The following is a 12,038-nucleotide window of genomic DNA, read 5'->3' on the forward strand; positions in this document are numbered from 1 at the left end:
TAGTACTTTAAAGTATTTTTTACTTAAGTAATTTACACCACTTCTATTAAGCTTGCCTAAGTGTGCTGTAGAGCTCTTTGTTGCAGGTGCCTGGTAACAGTTGAATAAGATGAGAACAAAGAAGAAACCCTCACACTGCTCTAGATAGGATCACTGCTCTAGATAGGATCACTGCTCTAGATAGGATCACTGCTCTAGTTAGGAAGAAACCCACGGTCCGTGGGGTGACGCACAATCTGCCTAGCGTTGTCCGGGTTAGGGAGGGTTTGGCCGGTAGGGATATCCTTGTCTCATCGCGCACCAGCGACTCCTGTGGCAGGCCGGGCGCAGTGCACGCTAACCAAGGTCGCCAGGTGCACGGTGTTTCCTCCGACACATTGGTGCGGCTGGCTTGGATGCGCTGTGTTAAGAAGCAGTGCGGCTTGGTTGGGTTGTGTTTCGGAGGACGCGTGACTTTCGACCTTCGTCTCTCCCGAGCCCGTACGGGAGTTGTAGCGATGAGACAAGATAGTAATTACTAACTACAGTTGGATACCAATAAATTGGAGAGAAAAGGGGGTAAAATCAATTTTAAAAATTAAATAACCAGAATAAAGACATTCAAAATGCAGATGTTTATTTAAACTCCATTTTAGTTGCACTTCGCTCCAGCCCCACAAGGGTAAAACATTGATGAAATTATCAAATTCATAGACAGAGCTATGGATGCAAGGACTGACCATCCATGATATAAAAAAATTATAGTTAACGATGTTTTAGCCTGTACAGTATTTGTTTACAATATTATATTTTGGGTTCTAATGAGGTACGACAGTTTAACTAAGCTCATGAGTCATTTATAAGTTATATTCTTCAAGGATCAATGGATGTATCAACTTCTGATTGCCCCTGTAATACGCGCTTGTTTCCTTTGCAGTGGGGTATGTTTGTATGAGTTAATAAAACACGTGGTTCTAGCTCTGTCCTGGTGGCGCAGCGGACTGATTCAATGGATAGCAACAGAATATCGTAGGTTCGAATCTCACTGACACCATGCCACAATAAAAAAGACGTGTTTGCATGATTGATGCCTAAGGAAGTAAATTTTTCCATGTGTCCTATCTGTGCTGGGAGTTCAGAACAGTTAACCTTATTGAATAATAAAACCTCCCAGGAAAACTTTCGGGGAAACATAGTAAAATGTTCTCAGAATCTCCCTGGAACCAGAGTAAACATTCTCAGAACCTCCCTGGAACCAGAGTAAAACATTCTCAGAATCTCCCTGGAATCAGAGTAAAACATTTTCAGAACCTCCCTGGAACTAGAACAGGATACATTTTCACTTCCGTTCTCAGAACATTTAAAAATGTTCAGTTTAACCAGTCAGGAAACGTATGGCTTCGTTCCCAGAACCATTGGGAAAATAAAAACGTACGTTACGCAACTTCCAAGGAACCAAATGTGCTAGCTGGGTTGTCTGATGGTTGGAAGTGATGGCGAGGGAGGGCCTTGTATGTGTTTCTGTGGGTAGAATAAAAGCAGACTGTAAGTTTAACGCCCCTAGTGGTGCAGGAAACGCGTCGGTAGAAGTGGTGCAGGAAACGCTGCGGTAGAAGTGGTGCAGGAAACGAAGTGGTGCAGGAAACGCGTCGGTAGAAGTGGTGCAGGAAACGAAGTGGTGCAGGAAACGCGTCGGTAGAAGTGGTGCAGGAAACACGTCGGTAGAAGTGGTGCAGGAAACGTGTCGGTAGAAGTGGTGCAGGAAACACGTCGGTAGAAGTGGTGCAGGAAACACGTCGGTAGAAGTGGTGCAGGAAACACGTCGGTAGAAGTGGTGCAGGAAACGCGTCGGTAGAAGTGGTGCAGGAAACACGTCGGTAGAAGTGAGGTAGACCATAATTCCACCTAAATCAAATCCAATTTTATTGGTCACATACACGTGTTTAGCAGATGTTTTTGTGGGTGTAGCGAAATGCTTGTGATTCTAGCTCCGACAGTACAGTAATATCTAACTAAATGCTTGTGATTCTAGCTCCGACAGTACAGTAATATCTAACTAAATGCTTGTGATTCTAGCTCCGACAGTACAGTAATATCTAACTAAATGCTTGTGATTCTAGCTCCGACAGTACAGTAATATCTAACTAAATGCTTGTGATTCTAGCTCCGACAGTACAGTAATATCTAACTAAATGCTTGTGATTCTAGCTCCGACAGTACAGTAATATCTAACTAAATGCTTGTGATTCTAGCTCCGACAGTACAGTAATATCTAACTAAATGCTTGTGATTCTAGCTCCTAAATGACAGTACAGTAATATCTAACTAAATGCTTGTGATTCTAGCTCCGACAGTACAGTAATATCTAACTAAATGCTTGTGATTCTAGCTCCGACAGTACAGTAATATCTAACTAAATGCTTGTGATTCTAGCTCCGACAGTACAGTAATATCTAACTAAATGCTTGTGATTCTAGCTCCGACAGTACAGTAATATCTAACTAAATGCTTGTGATTCTAGCTCCGACAGTACAGTAATATCTAACTAAATGCTTGTGATTCTAGCTCCGACAGTACAGTAATATCTAACTAAATGCTTGTGATTCTAGCTCCGACAGTACAGTAATATCTAACTAAATGCTTGTGATTCTAGCTCCGACAGTACAGTAATATCTAACTAAATGCTTGTGATTCTAGCTCCGACAGTACAGTAATATCTAACTAAATGCTTGTGATTCTAGCTCCGACAGTACAGTAATATCTAACTAAATGCTTGTGATTCTAGCTCCGACAGTACAGTAATATCTAACTAAATGCTTGTGATTCTAGCTCCGACAGTACAGTAATATCTAACTAAATGCTTGTGATTCTAGCTCCGACAGTACAGTAATATCTAACTAAATGCTTGTGATTCTAGCTCCGACAGTACAGTAATATCTAACTAAATGCTTGTGATTCTAGCTCCGACAGTACAGTAATATCTAACTAAATGCTTGTGATTCTAGCTCCGACAGTACAGTAATATCTAACTAAATGCTTGTGATTCTAGCTCCGACAGTACAGTAATATCTAACTAAATGCTTGTGATTCTAGCTCCGTAATATCTAGTACAGTAATATCTAACTAAATGCTTGTGATTCTAGCTCCGACAGTACAGTAATATCTAACTAAATGCTTGTGATTCTAGCTCCGACAGTACAGTAATATCTAACTAAATGCTTGTGATTCTAGCTCCGACAGTACAGTAATATCTAACTAAATGCTTGTGATTCTAGCTCCGACAGTACAGTAATATCTAACTAAATGCTTGTGATTCTAGCTCCGACAGTACAGTAATATCTAACTAAATGCTTGTGATTCTAGCTCCGACAGTACAGTAATATCTAACTAAATGCTTGTGATTCTAGCTCCGACAGTACAGTAATATCTAACTAAATGCTTGTGATTCTAGCTCCGACAGTACAGTAATATCTAACTAAATGCTTGTGATTCTAGCTCCGACAGTACAGTAATATCTAACTAAATGCTTGTGATTCTAGCTCCGACAGTACAGTAATATCTAACTAAATGCTTGTGATTCTAGCTCCGACAGTACAGTAATATCTAACTAAATGCTTGTGATTCTAGCTCCGACAGTACAGTAATATCTAACTAAATGCTTGTGATTCTAGCTCCGACAGTACAGTAATATCTAACTAAATGCTTGTGATTCTAGCTCCGACAGTACAGTAATATCTAACTAAATGCTTGTGATTCTAGCTCCGACAGTACAGTAATATCTAACTAAATGCTTGTGATTCTAGCTCCGACAGTACAGTAATATCTAACTAAATGCTTGTGATTCTAGCTCCGACAGTACAGTAATATCTAACTAAATGCTTGTGATTCTAGCTCCGACAGTACAGTAATATCTAACTAAATGCTTGTGATTCTAGCTCCGACAGTACAGTAATATCTAACTAAATGCTTGTGATTCTAGCTCCGACAGTACAGTAATATCTAACTAAATGCTTGTGATTCTAGCTCCGACAGTACAGTAATATCTAACTAAATGCTTGTGATTCTAGCTCCGACAGTACAGTAATATCTAACTAAATGCTTGTGATTCTAGCTCCGACAGTACAGTAATATCTAACTAAATGCTTGTGATTCTAGCTCCGACAGTACAGTAATATCTAACTAAATGCTTGTGATTCTAGCTCCGACAGTACAGTAATATCTAACTAAATGCTTGTGATTCTAGCTCCGACAGTACAGTAATATCTAACTAAATGCTTGTGATTCTAGCTCCGACAGTACAGTAATATCTAACTAAATGCTTGTGATTCTAGCTCCGACAGTACAGTAATATCTAACTAAATGCTTGTGATTCTAGCTCCGACAGTACAGTAATATCTAACTAAATGCTTGTGATTCTAGCTCCGACAGTACAGTAATATCTAACTAAATGCTTGTGATTCTAGCTCCGACAGTACAGTAATATCTAACTAAATGCTTGTGATTCTAGCTCCGACAGTACAGTAATATCTAACTAAATGCTTGTGATTCTAGCTCCGACAGTACAGTAATATCTAACTAAATGCTTGTGATTCTAGCTCCGACAGTACAGTAATATCTAACTAAATGCTTGTGATTCTAGCTCCGACAGTACAGTAATATCTAACTAAATGCTTGTGATTCTAGCTCCGACAGTACAGTAATATCTAACTAAATGCTTGTGATTCTAGCTCCGACAGTACAGTAATATCTAACTAAATGCTTGTGATTCTAGCTCCGATTCAGTACAGTAATATCTAACTAAATGCTTGTGATTCTAGCTCCGACAGTACAGTAATATCTAACTAAATGCTTGTGATTCTAGCTCCGACAGTACAGTAATATCTAACTAAATGCTTGTGATTCTAGCTCCGAGAGTACAGTAATATCTAACTAAATGCTTGTGATTCTAGCTCCGACAGTACAGTAATATCTAACTAAATGCTTGTGATTCTAGCTCCGACAGTACAGTAATATCTAACTAAATGCTTGTGATTCTAGCTCCGACAGTACAGTAATATCTAACTAAATGCTTGTGATTCTAGCTCCGACAGTACAGTAATATCTAACTAAATGCTTGTGATTCTAGCTCCGACAGTACAGTAATATCTAACTAAATGCTTGTGATTCTACTAAGATACAGTAGAATAGTATACAGTAAATACATATGAGATGACATAGACTAAGATACAGTAGAATAGTATACAGTAATATACATAAGATAAATGCATAGACTAAGATACAGTAGAATAGACAGTATATATACAGATAATATCTAACTAAATACAGTTAGTGTATTATACTATGAGATGAGTAATACATAGACTAAGATACAGTAATAGTCTAACTAAATACATATGAGATGAGTAATCTAGCTCCGACTAAGATACAGTAATATCTAACTAAATGCTTGTGATTCTAGCTCCGAGATACAGTAAATAGTAACTAAATGCTTGAGATGATTCTAGACTAAGATACAGTAGAGTAATATCTAACTAAATGAGATGAGTAATTCTAGCTCCGACAGTACAGTAAATATCTAACTAAATGATTGTGATTCTAGCTACAGTAATATCTAACTAAATGCTTGTGATTCATAGACTAAGTACAGTAATATCTAACTAAATGCTTGTAATTCTAGCTACCGACAGTACAGTAATATCTAACTAAATGCTTGTGATTCTAGCTCCGACAGTACAGTAATATCTAACTAAATACTTGTGATTCTAGCTCCGATACAGTAATATCTAACTAAATGCTTGTGATTCTAGCTCCAGTAGAATACAGTAATATCTAACTAAATGCATAGTGATTCTAGAATCCGACAGTACAGTAATATCTAACTAAATAGAATTGTGTATATATACATAGAGATGAGTAATACATAGACTAGTACAGTAGATAGTCTAACTAAATACATATGAGATGATTCTAGACTAAGATACAGTAATATCTAACTAAATGCTTGTGATTCTAATACATAGACTAAGATACAGTAATATCTAACTAAATGAGATGATTCATAGACTAAGATACAGTAGAATAATATCTAACTAAATGAGTAATGTGATTCTAGAATAGACAGTACAGTAATATCTAACTAAATGCTTGTGATTATACATATGAGATCCATAGACTAAGTACAGTAGATACAGTAATATCTAACTAAATACTTGTGATTCATAGACTAAGATACAGTAAATATCTAACTAAATACATATGAGATGATTCTAGCTCCGACAGTACAGTAATATCTAACTAAATGCATATGAGATTCTAGCTCCGACTAAGTACAGTAAATATCTATACTAAATGCATATGAGATGAGTTACATAGACTAAGATACAGTAGAATAGAATCTAATATACATATGAGATGAGTTCAGCATAGACTAAGATACATATGAGATGAGTAATACATAGACTAAGATACAGTAGAATAGTATACAGTATATATACATATGAGATGAGTAATACATAGACTAAGATACAGTAAATAGAATACAATATATACATATGAGATGAGTATGAGATACAGTAGAATAGACTAAGATACAGTAAGATATAGAATAGTATACAGTATATATACATATGAGATGAGTAATACATAGACTAAGATACAGTAGAATAGAATACAGTATATATACATATGAGATGAGTAATACATAGACTAAGATACAGTAGAATAGTATACAGTATATATACATATGAGATGAGTAATGTCAGAGCGGCATAGACTAAGATACAGTAGAATAGTATACAGTATATATACATATGAGATGAGTAATACATAGACTAAGATACAGTAGAATAGTATACAGTATATATACATATGAGATGAGTAATACATAGACTAAGATACAGTAGAATAGTATACAGTATATATACATATGAGATGAGTAATACATAGACTAAGATACAGTAGAATAGAATACAGTATATATACATATGAGATGAGTTATACATAGATATATTATTAACAGTATATATTATTAATACATATATTATTAACATATAATATTATTAACATATGAGATTATTAACATATATATTATTAACATATATATTATTAACATAAATATTATTAATACATATATTATTAACATATATATTATTAACATATATTATTAACATATATATTATTAACATAAATATTATTAACATATATATTATTAACATATATATTATTAACATATATTATTAACATATATTATTAACATATATTATTAACATATATATTATTAACATATATATTATTAACATAACATATATTATTAACATATATTATTAACATAAATATTATTAACATAAATATTATTAACATATATTATTAACATATATATTATTAACATATATTATTATTAATATATATTATTAACATATATTATTAACATATATTATTAACATATATATTATTAACATAAATATTATTAACATAAATATTATTAACATATATTATTAACATATATATTATTAACATAAATATTATTAACATATATTATTAACATATATATTATTAACATATATATAATATTAACATATATATTATTAACATATATTATTAACATATATTATTAACATATATTATTAACATATATTATTAACATATATATTATTAACATATATTATTAACATATATATTATTAACATATATATTATTAACATATATTATTAACATATATATTAACATATATATATTAACATATATATTATTAACATATATTATTAATGTATATTATTAACAAGTATATTATTAACATATATATTATTAACATATATAGGTTAACATATATATTATTAACATATATGATGGCTATTATTAACATATATATTATTAACATGATATATTATTACTATTTTATTAACAGTCTATTATTCCCATTATTAACATAGATATGGTTGACTTTGCTGGGGGAGGGTTAACATCATATTTTAACACCTATATTAACATAAATATTATTAACATATATTATTAACATATAATTATTAACATAAATCCCGTATATTATTAACATGTATATTATTAACATCTATATTATTAAATATATTATTGACATATATTGATTAATCATATATTATTAATATTATTAACATATATTATTAACATATATTATTAACATATATATTATTAACATATATTATTAACATATATATTATTAACATATATTATTAACATAAATATTATTAACATAAATATTATTAACATGTATTATTAACAGTGTCCAGTGATTTCACCTCTATGTAACATATAGTGCCTGGTGGTTAAGCGTATTCAGCAGCCGATGAACTTGCATGTTCAAACATGAGCTTCACATAAAGATATAAATCTGTATATTATTGTGAACAGGCAGTTAACCCACAATTAGGAACACATTGAAATAATTAATTTGTTCTTAACTGACTTTAAGTTATATTTAAACTATAAACTAACAAATCAAAATGTCTGATTAAAATTGGGCATATTAAACAAAATTATTGAGGGCCTTTACACACTGTGATGGGGGATGTTGTTGTACAGAGGAGAGAGATCAACAGGTTTGTCTGCAGAATCCGTCTCTAGTAGAACAATCACATGCCGGAGATCAGTACTCCAGGTAAGTTAATACGATCTCCTCCTGAGAGTGTTTACTTGTTTAAAGGTCCGTCGTTCCCTTAGAAAACACTGAATCTAAACACTGTCAACTACAAAAACATCTATTTTACAAACATAAGTTGTAAACCCTGTCCTAACTAATGAGGTCTGTGTAGATAACATGGTGCATAAACCAGTCATAAACCCTGTCCTAACTAATGAGGTCTGTGTAGATAACATGAACCAGTAGAACAATCACATGTCGGAATAAACCCTGTCCTAATGAGGTCTGTGTAGGTAAAATAATTTATAAACCAGTCGTAAACCTTGTCCTAATGTCTGTGTAGATAACATGACTTATAAACCAGTCATAAACCTTGTCCTAACTAATGAGGTCTGTGTAGATAACATGACCTATGAACCAGTCGTAAACCCTGTCCTAATGAGGTCTGTGTAGATAACATGACCTATGAACCAGTCGTAAACCCTGTCCTAATGAGGTCTGTGTAGGTAACATGATTCCAGTAAACCCTGTCCTAACTAATGTCTGTGTAGATAACATGACCTATTCAAACCCTGTCCTAACTAGATAACATGACTTGTAAACCCTGTCCTAATGAGGTCTGTGTAGGTAACATGATTCATAAACCAGTCGTAAACCTTGTCCTAATGAGGTCTGTGTAGATAACATGACTTCATAAACCCTGTCCTAACTAATGAGGTCTGTGTAGATAACATGACTTATAAACCAGTCGTCCTAACTAATGAGGTCTGTGTAGATAACATGACCTATAAACCAGTCGCTAACCTAATGAGGTCTGTGTAGATAACCATAAACCCTCATCCTAACTAAAGGTCTGTGTAGATAACATGACTTATAAACCAGTGTCCTAACTAATGAGGTCTGTTGTAGGTAACATGATTATAAACCAGTCTGTCCTAACTAATGAGGTCTGTGTAGATAACATGAGCTATGAACCAGTCATAAACCCTGTCCTAACTAATGAGGTCTTTGTAGATAACATGACTTATAAACCCTGTCCTAACTAATGAGGTCTTTGTAGATAACATGACTTATAAACCACTGTCCTAACTAATGAGGTCTGTGGAGGTAACATGATTTATAAACCCTGTCCTAATGAGGTCTGTGTAGATAACATGACCTATGAACCAGTCATAAACCCTGTCCTAACTAATGAGGTCTTTGTAGGTAACATGACTTATAAACCTTGAGGTCTGTGTAGGTAACATGATGCATAAACCTTTGTTTGTTTGTTTCAGGTCATATGCTTCATATGTTTGGACATTTTCACTTAGGGGTGTACTCACTTTTGTTGCCAGCGGTTTAGACATTAATGTTTGTTATTTTGAGGGGACAGCAAATGTACAGTGTTATACAAGCTGTACACTCACTACCTTACATTGTAGCAAAGTGTCATTTCTTCAGTGTTGTCACATGAAAAGATATACTCAAATATTTACAAAAATGTGAGGGGTGTACTCACTTTTGTGATATACTGTATATATATATATATATTTACAAAATAAATATATGGGGGATTGGAAATTATGCAATATTTGGAATATTAAAAGTGATCTACACCCTGAAAAATAAAATAGACATACTTCCTTTTGATGAAATGTTTGGCTATCTGTTCTATGTATGAATCTGTGGCCAAATTCAATGTTTCATCAAATTATTGATTTATATAGAAAATATATATACAGTAGGGAGAACAAGTATTTGATACACTTGCAATAAAATAATTAATACAATTAATTACTTAAAAATCATATAATGTGATTTTCTGGATTTTTGTTTTAGATTCCGTCTCTCACAGTTGAAGTGTACCTATGATAAAAAAATTACAGACCTCTACATGCTTTGTAAGTGGGAAAACCTGCAAAATCGGCAGTGTATCAAATACTTGTTCTCCCCACTGTATATACCTACAGGGGTCCTAAAATTCAAAATAAAATAGCGAAATGATCCTTGGTATGACCATCTTAAAACAATTCCACATGTTAGCTTAGTAGAATCCCAGCTCCACATGTTAACTTAGTAGAAACCCAGCTCCACATGTTAACTTAGTAGAAACCCAGCTCCATATGTTACCTTAGTAGAAACCCAGCTCCACATGTTAGCTTAGTAGAATCCCAGCTCCACATGTTAACTTAGCAGAAACCCAGCTCCACATGTTAGCTTAGTAGAAACCCAGCTCCACTTAACTTAGTAGAAACCCAGCTCCACATGTTAACTTTGTAGAAACCCAGCTCCATGTTCCGCTTAGTAGAAACCAAGCTCCACATTTTAACTTAGTAGAAACCCAGCTCCACATGTTAACTTAGTAGAAACCCAACTCCACATGTTAGCTTAGTAGAAACCCAGCTCCACATGTTAACTTAGTAGAAACCCAGCTCCACATGTTAACTTAGTAGAAACCCAGCTCCACATGTTAGCTTAGTAGAAACCCAGCTCCATGTTACCTTATGTTCCACATGTTACTTAGTAGAAACCCAGCTCCACATGTTAACTTAGTAGAAACCCAGCTCCACATGTTAACTTAGTAGAAACCCAGCTCCACATGTTAGCTTAGTAGAAACCCAGCTCCACATGTTAACTTAGTAGAAACCCAGCTCCATGTTAGCTTAGTAGAAACCCAGCTCCACATGTTAACTTAGTAGAAACCCAGCTCCATGTTAGCTTAGTAGAAACCCAGCTCCACATGTTAACTTAGTAGAAACCCAGCTCCACATGTTAGCTTAGTAGAAACCCAGCTCCACATGTTAGCTTAGTAGAAACCCAGCTCCACATGTTAACTTAGTAGAAACCCAGCTCCACGTGTTAGCTTAGTAGAAACCCAGCTCCACATGTTAACTTAGTAGAAACCCAGCTCCACATGTTAACTTAGTAGAAACCCAGCTCCACATGTTAACTTAGTAGAAACCCAGCTCCACATGTTAACTTAGTAGAAACCCAGCTCCACATGTTAGCTTAGTAGAAGCCCAGCTCCACATGTTAACTTAGTAGACACCCAGCTCCATATGTTAACTTAGTAGAAACCCAGCTCCATGTGTTAGCTTAGTAGAATCCCAGCTCCACATGTTAACTTAGCAGAAACCCAGCTCCATGTGTTAGCTTAGTAGAAACCCAGCTCCACATGTTAACTTAGTAGAAACCCAGCTCCACATGTTAACTTAGTAGAAACCCAGCTCCACATGTTAGCTTAGTAGAAACCCAGCTCCACATGTTAACTTAGTAGAAACCCAGCTCCACATGTTAACTTAGTAGAAACCCAGCTCCACATGTTAGCTTAGTAGAAACCCAGCTCCACATGTTAGCTTAGTAGAAAGCTCCACATGTTAACTTAGTAGAAACCAGCATGTTAACTTAGTAGAAACCCAGCTCCACATGTTAACTTAGTAGAAACCCAGCTCCACATGTTAACTTA

Source organism: Oncorhynchus nerka, linkage group LG27 (assembly GCF_034236695.1).
Source record: "Oncorhynchus nerka isolate Pitt River linkage group LG27, Oner_Uvic_2.0, whole genome shotgun sequence".
Lineage (NCBI taxonomy): Eukaryota > Metazoa > Chordata > Actinopteri > Salmoniformes > Salmonidae > Oncorhynchus > Oncorhynchus nerka.